The 19,826-nt window shown below is 37.8% G+C and overlaps 1 protein-coding gene across 1 annotated transcript in view; it reads right to left on the bottom strand.

Annotated features, from left to right (window-relative positions):
• ASXL3 (ASXL transcriptional regulator 3) overlaps positions 1-19,826 on the bottom strand; it is a 125,867-nt gene that overhangs the window by 70,064 nt on the left and 35,977 nt on the right. The gene's annotated exons all lie outside the window — the stretch shown is intronic.

Raw genomic sequence — 19,826 nt, 5'->3', positions numbered from 1 at the left:
CCCCCCCCCCTTTTTTTTTTTTTTAATTCTCTCAACCCTGAAAACATCTACATTACAATAACAGGCCAGTTTCAAACTTAATCATATGCATCTGTCCCCTAGGCTTGAGGCAAAAAGTCTGTGAATTATAATTATGCTTTTCTTCATACAGCAACCAGCTCCACATTCTGAAAGAACCAAAGTCCAAATATTTATGTGAAATTACTTCATAAATAACACCATGAAGCCTCATTTTTAAAATGTTACAGACAATGTGGCTGCTGCACATGAATGATCAAAACAGTACCAAGTTCAAGGGCAGCTGCATCCCATAGGATGAAAGGCAACAAAAGAATAATAAAGAGCCCAGAAAGAACACATTTAAAATTAAAAGTGATATATAGTAAAGCCTTCTTCTGGCTCAACATGGTCAGCATGCATTATTATACAAAAAATATAAGCACACTTGTGCCATTTATGAAGCACTATCTTTTCTAATTAGAATTGTTTTAGAGATTATGAGACTGACCTCCTCAAGGCAATAATTTTACACCACTGTGGAATGCATGTTAAAGGACTATTTAAAAAGAAACACAACACATTAAGAAAAAAATGAGTATTTGGACAGGGATATCTTTGTAGCATATACATGTTTACATCAGAAAAAGAGCAGATATTTCTACCCTAGCTAGATGTATACTAATGTGAAAAGCTGATCTAAAAAAAGGTGGGGAAGAAGGCAGTCGTAAGTTATTTTATTTTATTTTAATTTGAAAACTGAAGTACAAGATCTGTAGATATACTATCAGATCTTTGCCCCCATTTGCTGGCTACTGTACACAGTGTACTCAGGGACTGAATCTGAAACTGTGCTTCTTCCCTGGGGTCCCCAGTCTGCACGCACGCTTATCTTTAGCCACGTAAATATATTCCACTTGGTTAAGTGGAACAATGCCTGTGCATTAAATTAAGTGTGTTGCAAAGTATTTCAGGATTAATTATATACTCAACTATAAACCAGGAACAGGGCTTCAAAGTTCATCAGAAACTACTCTTCTTTATTCTGCGGCATTAAAACACAACATCCAATCTTGGCTGAAAATTGCACGTCTGTTTCTTTTTTTAAGATGTGAAACTGGATTTAAATTGTTGTACTGCATATGGTTATGCTTTCTGTTGATTTCCAAGGCTCTGTTACAACAAAATTAATCCTTACTGTACATGTATCATTATTTTAATGGCAAGCTTGATAATGTGGTAATTAAAAATTCTGATATAAATTAAACCTGGCTTGAAGACACTATAAAGCGTCCTCAGGCCAGGAAGTCCTGTCTATTATAATTTATTTACTACAGGTCACCTAATGTATCATATTACTACATCTAAAATTAAAAAAACTGCAGGTAAAAATGTTCCTTGTTGATAAACACATCAGTTATTCAATAGGTTTTTATTTTATGGGTATTCCAAACACGATCACACAATATGAAAATTCTGACAAGTTTTTGTTGTTTCTTTTGCTTCCCTGCAAATAAAACTAGCTCCACATTTGGTTTTCATATAATACTTTAACAAAATACAAACTGAAATATGTTGGAAATAAAATGATACTGCTAGCAGTGGGGCAGAAGATATTAAGAGAGTTCATTGAGTTTAACGATTATTTAAACACTTTTTTAAGATGTAGGATACTTCTCTTTACACATTTTCCTTACTGTATTAATGCTTGACAAGCAAAGACAGAAAGCATTAAATACAGCAGTTATGGCTGTGTAATTTCTTCCATATGTTAACATACATAACGTGAAACAATTTCAACTCTCGCAGACTTGGATCTTTTTAGTGAAACATTATCACCGATTAAGGCTTTCTCTGCAAGACAGAAAGAACTTGCTGACTCTGCAGCAGAACACAAACTTGGTATGTCAACAAGAAACAAAACTGTGTGTGCAGGTATGCACAATTTGTATTCTTCGCCTATTCTGATGGAAATACACTGGACTCCACACTTATTTTTAGATATCATTAACCAATTAAAATGATACAGGATGAATGAACCCAAAATAGAGGACTTGGCAACATCTCGTGATCACTACTGTGCTCACAGCAGATATCTTAATCTTCAAAGTCTAGACAACTGGCAAGTGGACAACAGAAACTACTCCCTGACTTAGAAAGAAACCCGTACCGGCTACTGAGCCAAGAAGCACTTTAACTACCGCTATGCTTGTTTCTTACAGATACCTGCAACTCCTAATGGCATGCAGCCTAAGGGCCATATCCACCCCTCTTGAAAAGTGGACTTGGGTATGTCCATAAGGACCACGAAACAAACCACACAGAACACACTTAAGCTGCAAATGAAAATAATCTGGGAACACTGAGGGATGGGATTTATTTTGAGCTAAGAGATAACTGAAGTTCCGTGGTGTCCTTTGTCAGTGCTGCTTTGACCCATGTCAACCAATGGCTTGACTGTTCTTCTGTCAGCACTGACATCCTTAAAACACCGTATTAAAAATCCCAAATGTTACACACAACTGACGCTGGAAATGCTTGCAACACATGGGAGTGTGGTTCAAAAGGCCAGCAATCTAAAATCCCATGATGCAGACTGATGTCTGAATCATAGAGCACTTTCTGAGGGATCTGTACTACTTATTTCATGCTTTCTAAATTCTCCTACAGCCTGAGGACATGTTCCTTCTGCTCAGAGTTCCTGGAATGTATTAATACAGTAGACAAGGCCTGCCAATATAAGACTGAGTATCTCTGAATATCAAAAATGGCACAGTTTGACCTAAGTTCTTGAAACACTCCAAATCAGTTCAACTTTGATTCAGTTAAATGAAATTGGATACAATAATATTCTACTTTGTAACTTGATATCTGTGAATTTTTAGAGCCATAATATATTTTAAATCAATATGCTGCAAGTTTTATTGCCATAGTCTGCACACAAGAAATATGTTTACCATTTACAGTCTTCAGATGAAGAACTTTCATACTATTTATCATCATTTGGGTGAGACTGCTTTAAACCATTGTGGTAGTCTAGAAGTCATTCATATATGGAAGTTACAATCTGTAGCAATATATCTTTAAGACTGGTAATTTTCTGCTTGTGTGTTTATTTTATATACATATATATCTATACACATATACAAGAAGTATAAATACCCCCACACACTTTAAAAAACGTTTAAAAGGTGAAAAGTTACTTACTTTCTGTAAAAGTGATGTTATGATGTTACAACAACCAGCAACATAGGAAAGAAAAGAAAAGAAAACACTCATTAACTTTCCAATATAAAGGCTGCCAATACAACTTGATCGTTTATAGGACATCAGGCATTTTATTATTTCATAAATTCTCTTCCCCAAAATCACTAGAAGCTGGTAGTACTCAGTGCATCCCTTCCCTTCAAAATTCTTGTACATTATCAAATCAAATTTTGCACCCCAAACTCCCCCAGTCAAAAATATCTCCAACATTTTGTGATTCTGGGCTCCCTCTACTGGTCACGCAGCCGGTGTTTCCTAAATCGAAATGCCAGACTTCACACACACCAATCTCTGCTAAAACACGTAGGGGAAGTACAGGTTTCAGTTACTTCCTCCTCTGCCACCCTCCACAAAACCCTATTAAAATTTTGTAAAAAAATCAGTAAAAATGTTACTTATTTTTATCTAGTAAACTTCTCAAACACGTGGTTCTGTCAGAAAACCCAGAAAACTTCTGTGGTTATACATATAATTCTAATGGTCTTTGCTAGACTGCTCGCCAAGAGACAAAAATTATAATCTTGGCAAAAAAAAAAAAAAAAAAAAAAAAGAGATGTCTTAAATATGGAAAATAAATCAACACTGCCTTGTCCAGGCAATGTAGTGTAGCAGACAGTGAAATTTCCCTGACACAGCAGGTATCACGTCAGTCACCCAGTACCACTGGACGTGGAGTAACCCCCTCCTCTTCCTGACATGCCCCCAAATCTAATGATGACTTCCACAAGAGGAGCACCTAGGTGTCATAAATTTGTCCAGTATTTATTTGTTTGAAATCATCTGCTCTTTCTATGCACATCCATAAATAGTCATGAGGGAGCAACAAATTTTACTCACTACTAGAAACAAAGTAAAACCAAAAGGCTTAAGAAGTAATTTCTAGGCATGATTTGAAGTCACACAGAATACAATATGTTCATAATGCATGTAAGTTACACCAATTTTAGAGTGACGACAGATAAAGAAAATAAAACTTATGAGGGAAGGCTGCAGAAAACCCACATGTACGGTACAGTAAACAGAAAAGTAAAAGAAGGCATAATTGTAATTTTCCTGAAATATATAAAATGTCAGTGGAGATGAATGTTCTTCATGGCCACTGGAGGAAGAAAAAGAAAGTTCATGGATAGCCTAAAAGTGTGAATGTAGCTGCTGATGTTTTAATCAACACCAGAACAGAGCGGGGCAGTTTGTAAAATGACCTTCATCAGAAGATAATACACACACCAGTCCCAGCTGATACATAATCTGAAACCTGTCCCAGTGTTTGCATTGAATGTTCTCTTGAGCATCCATCCAGCACTGTAACCTGTGATTCTTTATCTCTTCAGTAAATCAAAATTTTGGTTAAGGCTAAGGTTAATCACATGCCATAAGTATACTTGTTCCAACATATACAGCAGCTAGAAATGCTGTAAAATTGACCTGATGTCTAGATGTGCATTGTTTGCTGAAGTGTTCCACACAGCACTGCATGCCTGGTGTGATGAAGCCCTTTGGCTTCCTCTTAAAAGCTCTCCCACAATCTTCAAGGAGCCATGTTCCTACAGTCCTGCTGTCAAGTGTCAGCAAAATATCCCAACCTGCCTCACAAGATTGTGCCTGTGACCTAGCTCAGGAGTGACACAGAAAACCACCAGGACCCTAAGCAGCTATACCAAGATGAGAAGACAGCTGTGCTATTTAAGAAGATGACAGGCAAACCGCTGCTGACCGGCCTAAAGCTGTTCTCCTCCCACAGCCAGGCTTGACTGAGCAGGCAGGGCTGCAGTAGCAGTTAGTGCTGGAGACAAGGCACATCCTACCAGATGGGCTCAGGAGGAACAACCAGAAGATGTCCAGTGAATTGAACACTGAATAAAAGACCCAGATATTTTAATATATTTAAACAGCACAGGATCCTTCCCTTGGCATAGAGGGAAGCAGAGAGCACATGTAAATAGTTGAAAACAAAGCTGTTGGTGAATGCAAGATTTCCTGCCAATCACCTACAACTTTTTCAGCAATAAATGCATCAAGGTAGTCTAAACAAACCAACCAGTTGTCCCTGGCTGGACATCACCTGCCCACCAAAGCTGCTTTATCACTCCCCTTCTCAGCTGGGCTGTGAAGAGAAAATACAAGGAGAGGATCACGAAGTAAGGACAGGGAAAGATCACTCAGCAATAATCACTACGGGCAAAACAGACTTGACTTGGGGAAATAAGAATTGAGTTTATTACCAATCAAAACATATTAGGAAAATAAGAAATAAAACCAAATCTTAAACCGCCTTCCTTCCCTCCCTCCCTTCCCTCCTTCCTGGCTTAATTTCACTCATGATTTTCTCTACCTCCTCCTCAGCAGCATAGGGGAATGGGGAATGGGAGCTGCGGTAAGTTCATGACACATTGTCTCTGCTGCTCATCCCTTTAGGGTGGGAACCCCTCACACTCTCTCCCTGCCCTGGGGTGGGTCCCTTCCCCAGGGTGCAGTCCTTCAGGACCACCATCTTCACCACAGGCTGCAGGGCAATCTCTGCTCCAGCACCTGGAGCACCTCCTCTCCCTCCTTCGTCACTGACCCTGGTGTCTGCACAGTTGTTGCTCTCACATGTTCTCACTCCTCTCTGCAGCTGCAGTTGCTGTTGTTCAGGGGTTTTCCCCTCTCCTTGGCCCTGTTAGCCCAGGGCCACCACCATCACTGCTGATGGGCTTGGCCTGGGGCAGCAGTGGGGCTGTTTTGGAGCCGCTGGCATTGGCTCCATTGGACACGAGGGAAGCTGCTCACAGAAGCCACCCCTGTACACCCCACTATCAAAACCTGGCCATGAAAACATAAAACACACAGGAAGACTGCAAGCAGTATATTTGCTTTCTCAGCCAATGTTATCTACAGACTATGGATTCCAGGTACAATTGCACTCTGCCATCCTTATTTCAGTAGCAAAATCCTAAGACTAAACATAATAATCCAAACTAAACCAATTTAAATTATCAAACAGAAAACTTGATTTGAACGATAAATTAAAATCTTGCTTTTGAATTTTTCCATTTATTTTCCTGCTGCAAGGTTAATTTATTCATTGCTTGAAATGATTAAAATACCCCAATCAGCCAATAAAAAGAGCTTTAATGTAATCTCACTTTTTATTTATTCAGAGACTATAAATGCATTCATCAATTATCTAACTTATTGTACAGAAATTAATCCATGTCATATTTTCCAATGTTAAAACAGCAATGACACCATATTTACTAAATCATTACAAGTGTACTTATTTCTATCAAATAATTTCTGGAAAGAACCTTGATTTGATTAAGAGATTGACTTTTAAATGCTGAATGAAAATACACTACATGTGTGGGATATAAAAGGAAAAAAAGAAGAGACTTTCCAAAATATCACATATCCAACATGATTTATTAAACAATAAAACCATCTCTTAATATGTGGGTAGTAGGTAGCTAGGGAACCATCTACTATTTTTATATATACAGTCTAGTGAAACTGCAGAGCTGGAAGATCTCAGCCTCTCACACAAAGTTCTTATTCATAAATTGGAGCAATAAAAAAAGCATTTTTCTTTTTGAGCTTCCAATTGGCTTTTTTAATTTTAAAGAGACTACTAATGAGAACTACAGAGAATACTCAATATGAACAGTCGACATGACTGTCAAAACTGTTTATGTTCTGAAGTCTTAACCATTTAAATAATAAAGTCATAATAAATAAAGTCTTAAGCCTTAAGTTATTTGCTTAAGTTTTATAGGAATTGAAGTACATTCAGTTTGAACACTATTTATACAGTCTGAATAAATCATACTTCAAGTTTACTCCTAACATAAGCTCTCCCACTTGAATATTTAAATGTCTTTTAAGGGATTAAAAGACAAATCTTAAAATAAATATGTTTTTTAAAGTTTATTTTCAATAATTTTTTCCCACATTAACCAGAATTAGCAACAGTTTTGTTCTCATTTGGGCAGCACCTTGAAGAAAATTTTTACATCTCTGGTCCTACTTATGCTTCACACATGATACCTGACTTTCAGCCTTCAAATATCACCGACAGGACCACTACTCTTGGGTGTAGCAAATAAGCCAGGCTATCAGGCAAGAAGACAAAGTAGTACAGCTCATTTGTCTATAGCCTCAAAGATTGCAAATAAATACCATAACATGCTAGAAAAAAAGACCTTTTTTCTACTGACATTGCCTCATCCTCAACTGTCATACAGATTTCTTGTTTTTCTAAATCAGATGGAGATAAAGGAACGATTATTGGTAGCATGATGGAAAAAACAAGGACCAGTCCAGACATACACAGATGTAACACATCTGTCATAGATACCCCATGTCTGTCTCACAAACTAGCAGAATTTACCTATCAGTTTTCACTGCAGTTACACCAAAGTGCTGACCTCCAAATTCTAACCCAGAAGAACCTAGCAATGAACTTGAACCATGCCCTTTGCAGCTTTGAGGGAGTTAGAAGCAGATGGAGTCACAGTTAACTAAAGTGATACATCACCAAGAAACAGAACCATATCAATATCCTTCAAATATGAAATGATCTGGAGCAATAATGTATAAAAACTCAATCTGGATCCTAAATTCAAGCTAGGTATTATGAAAAGGTTTTTGGTTTTTTTTTGCATTCTTAGCAGGAAATCTCATTTACAATCTCACCTAAGTCTAGTTTTACATTCTGAATTAACCCAAACTTGAATCAGGGAAGGAGTAAGAAGTGAAGATGCCTTCACAGAACAGGTTTCTTCACTCTTATTACCAAAATGCCTTTGAAGCATTAAACAATGTCTCTCCTTGAAAGAGAGATGTACAAATATTATTTGTACTTCTGTGAAGAACATACATAATAAACAAATACTGGAGCTTATGCCACTACCCTTAGGACCTATTTCTACTAATCCTGGGATCCTCTTGCATGAAGCAATCTCCCTCTGGGCCTTTTGTACATCTAGATACAGTCATTGTGTGCAGTGATTACAGGGCATTAACGTGTACAATAAAGCACAAACTTAATAAACCTCTAGACATACATCATCATATCAAAACTAAGGTGGACAAGTGAGTGAAACTGCTAGCTGAAGGCAAACAGGACAGAAAGACAGGGGATACTGGTAAGAAAAGGTGGCGTTTTTCTTTAGGAGTTTGCCAGACTGGCTGCATTCACCCACAGTCAGTCACAAGTGACTAAATGACCACAAAGTCAAAGATGTTTCATGGAAAGCAAAGTTTTCCTGTATGGCTACACATATATTTTAATTCTAATTCTCTCTCAGTAGCTAAGAGTTTGGCTCACTTTTACAAATGATGGCATAGACTTAGGCATTTTTTCACCTTTTAGCTTTATGGCAGCACTATCGTATTTCTGGTGTTTCTTTTTTTTTCTCAGGGGTAAAGATTACTACAAACACATCTGATCCTGCCCTCTGCTCTGTGCAATGGCCTTTCACAGACATTTCAATCAGGTTTGGCATTTCCAACCTTACCTTTTGAGCACTCTGTGGTCTGAGGCCAAGGTAGATGAAGTTCTGATACTGTACAACACTGGTAATGAATCTTTTTGTCATCTAGAGCAAAATCTATTTTATCTCATGGTTCTGGCAGCCTGAGAAAACTGATGATGTCAAACTTAGTGACAATAGTCACAGTAATGTTTCAGAAGAAAACAGCAAATGGAGTTCATCCATGCTGAAAGTGGAGCTTTATTTTGACTCTACTAAAACAATAAAATGAAAAGCCCTGTGAACTAAAGTTCACTGCAAATCTCAGTACTCCTTAAGCAGGCCAGGCTTTTTCCCTTTTTTTTTTTTTTAATTCATTTTCTGTCACAAGAAAGCCTTTATTTATAAAAGTTCCAGAACCTGTGTAAAATTTAAGTGTTCCTGAAAAGAATTTTATAGAACTACTGTTATAATTTTCCCCTGAAAACATTTGTAATGTATCTGAAAACAAGACACTCACAGTATAGCAGGTAAATTTGAGAAGAGAAAATAAAAAGCACAAAAATCCCATCATACCAATGTCACATTATATACTACAGACTGAAGGATATTAAGAATTTTTCTGAAATTCAAATACCCCTAGCCATTAGTTTTGCTGATTACCCACTGCCAGCCTTGCCTTTGAGCAGGTTTCCTTGAATACTTTGAATGTTCTGTAAAGTATGTTTGAAACACCATGACACCTCTTTAAATGATATTCACATATGGCAACAAGCATTCCTCAACCAGAAAGGAAATGAGAATACAAGTTTTATAGAGAAATGTTTACACTTCTCTGTGCTCTTTAACACCTGGGAAAACCCCAGGTTTTTCTTCTTTGTGAAGAAAAATCTCAAAGAGAGGATATATGTAAATGCATCTCTGCACTTTGAATCCTTAACATTTCATTAGATGTAGTACAAATAATACAAGCAAAAAAAGCAATTCTAACAAAAAAGGGCACTTTGAACGTGTTGTTGAAAGACACAGGCAAATATTAAAGAGTATCTCTTAAAATCAGTCTGAAAGAAAAGTGTTTCAGAAAGAAAATCATCCAAAAGAACAAGAAATAAGCATGTGTCAGTGGGAGTCACAACAGCTAAGGTGTCCCTTAGCTAGGTTGAAAACACCCTCTTCATTTAACACCACTTAAAAGAAACTATTTGATTTTTTTTTGTGTAACAAATTTTTTTACTGGTTAAATATCACAGTTCTCTCTGACAGCCACTTCCTATTAAAGAATGTATTTTTTTTGTCCTTTTCTCTTCTAATAAAATATTTCCTTTTAATAGTTTTCACTGATTTCATTAAAATGCACTAGTACATTTTTCATTTTCTACTCCAATATCAATAATCACCATGAAGGACAAAACTATAAATAAAGGAAAAAAATTAATTCCTACCACATTAAAGGAATTCTGGAGTAGAGGTTAAAAAATGGCTTTCTTAAAGAAACCATGGTTTTTATATATACGATGTCTTATTTTAGTATCAGATTTCACAGACCCTTGTGGGCTTTAAATACATATGTTTAGAAAAATGAAGTAATGACTGTGCTACAGTCAAAAATGTACTAAACCCAAGAAAAACATTGCCACAAAATGTGCAATGTATAAAATGAAAAAAAACACCCCACCCTTCCAAATATTCTTGGCTTCAAGGTGGGTGAAGCTTACTCCTCAAGGAAAAAAAAATTGTTAAGGTGGAAAGTAAAGTGACTATGCTGAACAAGACATAGTCAATAATCACTGAATGCCTTTTGGCCTCTAAAACTTAATCACGCTACACAAGGGACCTGTATGAAATTATCCCAAGTTCTCTTGTTTAATTTGGCTTTTTAATTGGCCAGTCTCCATAACTTTCCCTGTTTTAAGAATATCTTGTGTGTATGTGTTATTGATATACAAGTGGTTAGTCAAATGCAAAATAAAAAATACATGCCAACCCACCCCACCCACACCTCCTCACCCCCCTAAAAAAAGTTACAGCTATTTTTAAGAACATTCAGCCCCACCAAGTTTCATGCCCACATATAATTTACACTGGTAGGAACTTCCAGAAGTTATCTAGTCCAACCTTCTGCTCCAAGCAAGGCCACTTGGATCTCAGCCTTGTCCACTCAAGTTTTGTGCAATCTCCAAGAATGGAGACTTCACAGCCTCCCTGGACAACTTTCCTCTCTCCCGTGCTTATCTGCTCTAACTGGGAAAGTATTTTTTTTAGTATCAAATCAGGATATTTCATGTTCCATTTTGTGTCTGCTGCCTCTCATTCTTTGCTTCTTGTGCTGTCACTACGCAACCTCCAAGAAAAGCCTGGATCTGTCTTTCCTACACACTCCCATCAGTTAGCAGCAGAGTGCCACAGGATCACCCTGAGCCTTCTGTTCTGCTGTGTGAACAAGCCTCTCCTCATATGCCATATGCTCCAGCCTCCAGCCACCTTGGTGAACCTACACTGGACTCTGATGTATCAACCTCTTTCCTGGAATAGCGGGCCCAGACATGGCTCTCCAAATGCGGTCTCACAAGTGCTGAACAGAGAGGAAGGATCAGCCTGGCCTGCTGGCCACAATCCTGCTAGCACAGCCCAACATGGGCTTGCCCTTCTTTGATGTAAGGGCACATCGATGGACTAATAGCTGCCTTGTTAACCACCAGGACACCCAGGTAATTTTCTGCAAAGCTGATTCCTGCCCTGTTAGCCCCCAGCCTACACCACCAGAGATTACTATGTTCCAGACGAAAAAGTTTGCTCTTGCCTGTGTTGAATTTCACAAGGCTCCTGTTAGCACAGTTCTTTGCTGTCTAGATCTCTCTGAACAACAGCCCAGTCTTCAGTGTACCACCTGCTTTCTCTAAACCTGCTAAATGTGCACTCTGTCCCATATTCTAGGTGTTTAACAGCCACATTACCAGTAACAGCCTCAGTGTCAATGTGTGAACACCACTTAGTAACCAGTCACCTACTGGAGTTAGCACCTTTGATCAAAATGGGGCTTGAAGTCAAAGCAAATTTCCATCTACCTTACTGTCCACTTATCAAGCTCCTATGTCACTGATTTGCTATTAAGATATTATGGGAAATGATGCCAAATGTCTTGCTGAAGTCAGTGTAAAAGATATTCACTGCTGTTGTCTCATGCACAGAACCAGTCATCTGAACATAGAAGGTGAAGAGGCTGGCTGGACATGGTTTGCCTCTTCTCACTCATACTGGCTTTCTGCCACACCTGCTAGTTTTTTTTGTGAATTATAATGAGCCATTCTCTTTCCCTAAGGAAGATGAAACAGCCTTGCTAGACCCTTTTGTCCATAGTTTGATCAAGGTGAACACCAAGCTTCATACATTCAACCAGATCTTCCTTGCTCACATGTAATAAGTCCATCACCTGGATCAAAAAATTATATTTCAGGAATATCCTGGCTTGCTTGCATCCCCCACAACTACTATGGTCTGCAACAATTGCAAGGCACCCAGCAGTTACTTTAAGGCCCCATCTACTTCTTGGCCAGATGGTCAGCAGCAGATGTTTACCCCAGCACTAGCTGTGTTGTTCTGCCTTAGGCTCAGTACTCATTCCAGGGCAAAGTACTGTGCACTCCCAACCCTCTCTGCATGCACTGCCCTTCTTTGTCAGCCTGCAGCCCTCCATCTATGCACAGGAGCATCCTACTGTGCGCATTAGCTCCACCTGTGTTTGTAACCCTAAGGTGCTCTGAAAGTGTGCAGAGACTGCATAAAGAAAGTACATTTCTCTGATTGTGTTTTTCCCCAGACCCTTCCATGATGCTCCCCATGCCTTTACTTCTCTTCAAATTCCAGCAACCTTCACATTAAGTAGCTGCTTCAAAGCCCTCCAGAAAAGAAGACAGATTTCTAGCATAGATGCCTTTGCCATGCTCCATCTTATGAATCCTGTCCCTATTCAGTAGTCATTATTCCTCAAAGGGGATGCTACGGCTTTGCCTGTGACACCAGTCATGCAGCCAGACTTGGACTTGATGGATGTGTCCTCTGTCACCTGAGCATTTCCCTGAAGCTTGCTCAAGAAGCCTGGAAACTGCAGACACTGCTCCTTCTCTGATTAGCTGCCTCTGCTGGAGATCTGCAACAAAGTGACAAAATATACTGCAAAAGAACAACAGGACTTCTGAGCTGCTGCACCACCCACAGAGGAAGCCCATGCAGCATCTGACAGTGGCTTCATTAACTCAGTTGCGCAATGAAAAAGGGAAAAAAGGAAGAACAAAGTGTTGCCAGAAAACCACTGTGAGCCAGGCCTAGTTCAGAAGACTGAGTAGGATTCCTGCTTTATCATGCTATACCAGGACCATAATCCTGATGCAAGTCACAGCTTCCAGCCATACTCCTCCCCTGATTGATTAGAAGAATTTCCAGCCTTTCTTATCATCCACAGCAGGGACTTCTGTTACCACAGCTGTAACGGTTACAAGACACCACCCTGCAGTTATGGCAGCAATAGTGCATTTCTGTGCCTTTTTGTAAGGCCATAGAGCAGTTTCTGCTTTCACCAGCAAGGTTTACACCAGGACTAATACTGGACTCATGTCACATTCTATCAGCTCTGCCCCTCAAAATAGCAGCTTGAGTGGCTTCCCTATAAGGCAGACCACATGTTCCTATCTCCATGACATGTTCATCCCCTCAAACCCCTTTTTTCTTCATTTAAAACTTGATTATTTCTCCCAAAAGCCATATGAACGCTTGTGCCAGCATCCAGGGAGGTGGGCAGCCCAGAACAGGAAAAGCAGCTTGGAGAGAAACAGGATTATTCTGTCGGCTACAATATTAGTTTACAGTAACTGGAGAAGGATGGCCTCAGACTGACACAAGTGGTTCCCATTTCAGACTCCTCAGAGCAAGGCCTGTATTTCACCTTTTGTCAGCTACGGCACCGCGCTCCCTCCAGCCGCTCCCCAACCTACGTGCCAGATGCAGCTGGCTCGCCTCAGCCGTAACCCCTTGGGCTGCTGCATCTGGCGCCAGAGGATGCAGAGGAGGGGAGAGGAGGGGGTACCACCCTGCTGAGGGAAAGCAGAATTACCAAGCTTGATGGAGCCCCACACGCCCACATGTTCCTCCGCTGGAGCCTTTTGTCATGTTCCTGGCTCTCTCACGTGATTTTGGTGCAATTTCCCAGTTGCTGCCACTGAAAACCAATTGCAACTAAATTTATAAAACTGGAAGATGGGCCTATGAACATACATCTTCTTTTACCTTCCCCCAGTAATGAAAACAAAACACAAAAGGCAATGAACAACATGCTGTTAAGACATACCCAAATTGAATTCTAAAAGGCATGTGATGTATGTCAGTGAAAATGTTTAAATTATGCCAAGATTTAACCACTTAAGGAAATAATAAAAGAGTATTGCCAAGCAAAGTACTATATAAAGAACTTTACTAAGTACTACACAGTTTAAAACTATTCTTTATATTTTATGAGAATTATGGATTTATTTTTTCATATCAGAAATCTTTAAATCTTTAATATGTTACTGAATGTTGAGCTACCAGGCAGTAATATGACATTACTTTATTAAACAATATTTCCTCCTTAATAGAAACAACAGCATGAAAGTAAATGGTTATGCTGAACTTAAACTAATTTCCTTTTTTCTTTTTTTTTTTTTTTTTACTATCAAAAATCCTATTCAGTGATCCCAATTAAACTTGTTCAGTAACTTCGCCTCTTCTTAAAAAGTGGTGCATGCCAACATGCTGGCCTGCCAGAGTTTACTATGCCATTTCAGCCACACCACCCACCCACCTAAGTAATCAGTCTAAATAAGTAAGAGAGTTCTTAATGTTTATTACAATTTTTTTGGAAAATTTTACCTGGAAATAATGTATCTGTTCATTAAACAGTAATGCTGAAACCAAAGTTGAGTTATTTTAATACAGGGATTTTACCACTTGATGGAAAATAATTTTCAGGGTCTTGGTTACCACATATGAACTCCTTCTGTCAGTTAAAAATTTTAACTTTGCTGCTAAAAACATTCAGCTACAGATTCCTCAACCACAGTGAACTTGCTTGGACTTCATTCCTTTTCACTCTTATTTTCTTTTTTGTCTGCTTTTCTTCAGTTCTTTCCCTTATCTTTTTCTACTCACTCTTCTATTTTTCTTCCTCACTTTTTTCTCTCTTCTCTCTCACTGTTCATTTTTATTTCCCCTTTCTTCATTCCTTTTCATCTTCTCTCACTCCCTTCTTTTTCTGTGTTCTGTTCATTCTTTTCTACTTGCTTTCTTTTCATTGTTTTCTCTTTTGTTTTCCTGTATTTATTTTCTATCTTTTTCTCTCTTCCTTTCCTCTCTTCTCTTTTCATTCACCCCGCTTTTCTCCTTGCTTTCTTATTTTCTCTTTTTTCAGTTTTATTTTTCTTTCTTCTTTTTCATTTCTCTTTTCCTTCCCCTTTCTTTACTTTTTTTTTCCTTCTATCTTTATTCCTCTCATTTCTCTTCTCTTTACCTTATCTCTTTTTCTCCCTTGCTTTTCCTTCCTTTCCTCCTGCGGTGAGTTTGCTTGGCCAGCAGCCAAATGCCCACCCAGCCTTTCCCTCCCCATCCCCTACAGGAAACAGGGAGAAGAGGGGATGAAAAACCCGTGGGTTGAGATAAAGACATGGAGATCGCTTAAAAGTTACAGTAAGAGACAAAACAGAGTTGACTTGATGAAAACATATTTATTGCCAATTAAAAAGGATTTGGGTAGACAGAAATAAAGACAAAACAACAAAAAGAAAGAAAGAAATTAAAACAACAGCTTTCTTCTGATAGGGTCAACCTTCCTCCTTCATTCCCAATTCCTCTACCTTTCCCACACTGAGTGATAGGGGTTACACTCAGTCCACAACTGCCAGCAACTCTCTGCCACTGCTTCCTCCTCACAGTTTGTCTGCTTCAGCCTGGACTCTCTGTGGGCAACACCTCCTTCAGGAAACAGCCAAATGTCCCAGCATCATGTCCTCCACTGGCTGCAGTGCAGATATCTGCCCTGCTGTGGCCCTCCCAGCCTGCAAGGGATCCTCTGCTCTGCTCTGGTACCCAGAGCGCCTCCTTCCTTCATTCTTCTCTGGCCTTGGTGTTCACATCACTGTTCCACACTGTTTTTTACCTTCCTCTTCTGTCTGAGTGCTTTTCTTAAATATGTTACCCCAGAGGCACCACTGCTTCAGCCACAAGGCTGTGTCTGGCCCTGCAGCCACACATTGCCAGAGCATTGGCAGAAACACTTCTGTCTTTTCATCATCTTTTATTTCCCTTTCCTCTCACCTTTATCTTTCTACTTTCCCATATTCTGTCTTTGCATCCTATCTCTTCTCTATTCCTTACTCTTCACCCAGCGCTTTCTCTCTTTCTCTCCTGCTGTCCGCACCTTCATCCTGTAACTTCCTGTTCTGATAAAAGAATTATATTTGTTTTAAAGCAGAAATACAAAATAATAATAAACCTTTTTTTATGAAGCAAGAACAATTGAAATCCCTAAATTTAATTTTAGTTTTGTCCATTTCCATTCCAAACCAACGAAAGTGCACCATATCTTATGCCTTTTTGTTCACCAAAGTTCAGGAACATCGCCACAGTTTCTTTGTTCCTTCTCTCCAGTTTTCAATTAGGACATAACTTCTAACTGAAGGAATTCAGAATCTGTAAAACCAAATGTCAAATTCTGGCACAATTGTGCAGAAGCCACTTGTCTATTTTTAACATCCAAAACATTGCAACCAAGCCAAAAAAGAGAAAAAAGAGAAACCTAGGACATAAAAGAACAACCTATTTCTACACCTTCAATTCACATTCAATTGAAAAAGAATAAATTCTGAAGTCTGTCATGTAATGTGAGAGAATAAATTCATAAAAAGAATAATTCCTTTCCTTACAGAACGTTTTTCACTTTTTTTTTTGTACTTGAAGAGTCAATCAAAACTTGAGAATGTTTTACTCAATCACCAAAACAGGCAGAAAAATCAAACTGATACAAAGAGTAAGGAAGCTGGGAGTAATCATGAATAAAATTAGATCTGAATCAGATTGTTTTCTAGTAATACTTATTCCTAGAAAAATAGTTGTATAAGACCATACTTTTACCCTAAACATTAAAATAAATGTAACTACTACAACTTTGCTGACTAATACATGCCAACTATGTGCATAAAATATATTTGTGAAGAGCTCTTGCCTGTAAGAAAAGCCTAAACACAGAATGGGCAACCATAGTACACCCTGTACCTTTAAAAATACAGCAATGTATGATTTATTGTACTTATGTACAATGTATGAATTATTGTATTGTGTCAAATTAAAATATTTGAATTGATGTGAAATGTTTAAGTTATACTTGTAGTACGTAAGGGAGTTTAACTTGGCAAAACAGCATAGTAAAACTTTTTTTCCTTCCCTCAAAGGACCAAACAGATACTTTTATGTTGTGTTATAACTTATGCCAGGTGTTGCAAATTAGTCTATTAGTAGATTTCCTTATTATTCTTTGACTTAAGACAGCTCCTTAAGTCTGGAACTGGGAAACTTAAGTTTCTATTTAACTTATAAATAGAAGTCAATCTAATTTCAAAATGTCACATACAATGTTTTCAAATTATAACAAAAGAGACCATCAAATATTTTTTGAAAATATAGCATTGATAACAAAAATAAAAGTTTCAAACTAGCCATTTTTGATAGCCACATCATTTCACCTGAAAGGAAGCTTGCTGAAGTCTTGATTAAAGTCCCTTTGAATGAAGGAGCTGAGCCACATATGCCAAAGAAACTTAAATAATGCGGATCATAAAAAAAACCTCAGTCATAGGCCAAAATTGCTTTCTGCTTTCAATACAAATTGAATGAGAAGTAGAATATTAAATTAATTGACAGTATCAATCATGTAATTAATTTCTGAATTGTAGCTTGGGCACAAATAATCCTAGTTTTTATAGTTCAGTAAATCATTTAACTGAATGGTATTTTGATGCAATAGATTACATTTCTATCAGCTACTAGTACAAACAGAGAAAGGTCAATGATTGGACTGAGTTTAGTGGTGCTGCCTTTGGATGAAGGGGAGAGACAGTTTGGGAGTACAAATATACTTTGAAACTGCTGAATTATCACTGGCCAAGGAAAGATTCCCTGATAGAAAACAAGCAGTCTTAAAGAAAACAAAGTAATAAATAAAAGCGAAACAACAACCTCCTGCTTGTCATATATTCTTTAAGGTATCTTCTCAAAAACCTTCTTGCTCTCACTTACGGGTCATAGATTGTTTTTTTCCTTTGCAATGACTATAGAGGACATGTTATTTTTTACATAATGATTTCTTGTTTGATGATGCTTACCTAATGAATTTAGCAGTCTAGAAAACAAAAACTCCAGGTGTATTAGTAATATTAAAAAAAAAAAACCGAAGGAATAGCAAGAATTAGGCACCATTTACGAGAGAGAATAGTTGTCTGGATCCCACACTTGTTTTATTTTATTTGTTAATTAAATATATAAGCATGCCAGTGAATCTCTGGTGTATCTCTGTGGATTCTGACAGAAAATAACTGTATCTTAAGCAACCTCATTGAAACATTAATGATGCAGCAGGAGCTATGAATGCTGCAAGATCCTAAATAGGGCAAATCAGCTACATGCACTTGTTTTTTTCTTGCTGGGAGGTAGTACTTACTGAAAAGAGCTACTAGAACCCATTTTCCTTTCCTCATATTACAAATACAATGAAAACCAAAGGAAATGAGGGAGAAATCAACTTGTCCTCTTTTAGCTATTGAGGGCAAACAGCAAAACAGTTCTTGAGGATCATTTGAGCTCTTTCCCATACTCAGCTCTTGGTAATAACTGAGCAAAGGATGTATTTGATTATAATTTTCTGATTTGTAATGTATATGCATATAAGGGCATGTGTACATATACAGTGGTGAATGTGTGTCTGTAGGTGTTATTTATATGCTCAAGCCCATAAAACACAATTTCATACATGCAGTTTTTAAGTTCTTTTATTTATACTTTCCTTTGAGATATACATTTTGGTCCCCAGTTCTCTTTTAATATTGTAAATATCTGTCAGCCACACAATGACTTGTTCTAGCATACAGCTATCATAAAACAGACTCGATGACAAATGCAGAGTTCATTGGGATTACGAATAGAAGACAGCTTTCTAAACTGCTGAAAGAAAAATCAGATCTTGAATAAAACATTTTTACTTCACATGACACTACATAAGCAAGCAAAATATGTTCAGGCACTTTTTAAATTCTGTTTTGAAATTACAAGGATGCACGTAATTTAATTTCACAGTAATTAAGACTATCTATGAGACTTGAATAAAATGGAATTGCTATGAGTTAGCCTTACAAAGAAAAGAAATTCATGTACGTAAAAAATTTTCTGGATAGTTATACCTGATCTTTTCCATTGTGCTCTGACAGTGAAATTCTGAGGCTTTTTTGGGGGCTTGATTCTATAAAAATGTACTACAAAATTTTAAATTAAATGTGCCAGTGCACAGACATCAATCTTTCTAACAGAGAACTAGTAAATTTCTCAGTTCGTGCAATATGAGGAGCAAAACAAAAACCCAACCTCCCCAAAAAAATCCCACCAAAACCAACCAAACAAAAACCCAAAACAACAAAACATAACACAAACAAAAAACCCAACCCCTCCAAAACAAACAAAAACCAAAACAACAAAAAAAACCCAATAACAAAAAAAATACAACCCCCAAAAAAATACCTCACAGATTTTTCTGGTTTTTCCCCTACAGCTAAGGAATGGTTTAATTACAGGTAGACTGAAACATACACACCCATATCTTTATAGAAACATAAAGACATCCACAGCAAACTGTTCCAGAGAAATAAATTATTACTAGAAAATGATGCTTTCATAGAAAGCCTGACAATGTTTTCTTCTTTCACATTCAAGTAAAACAGATTTAATTCAGTCTGCCAGAAATGGCTATGCTTCTGCTCTGTGAAAAATATGCTAATGATGAAAATAAGGACTTGACAATTTACTGAATACTAAGCGGAAAAT

The sequence above is a fragment of the Parus major genome, chromosome 2, assembly GCF_001522545.3.
Source record: "Parus major isolate Abel chromosome 2, Parus_major1.1, whole genome shotgun sequence".
NCBI lineage: Eukaryota > Metazoa > Chordata > Aves > Passeriformes > Paridae > Parus > Parus major.
Note: the sequence above shows the minus strand (reverse complement) of the source record. Positions and strands in the feature narration are given on the sequence as shown.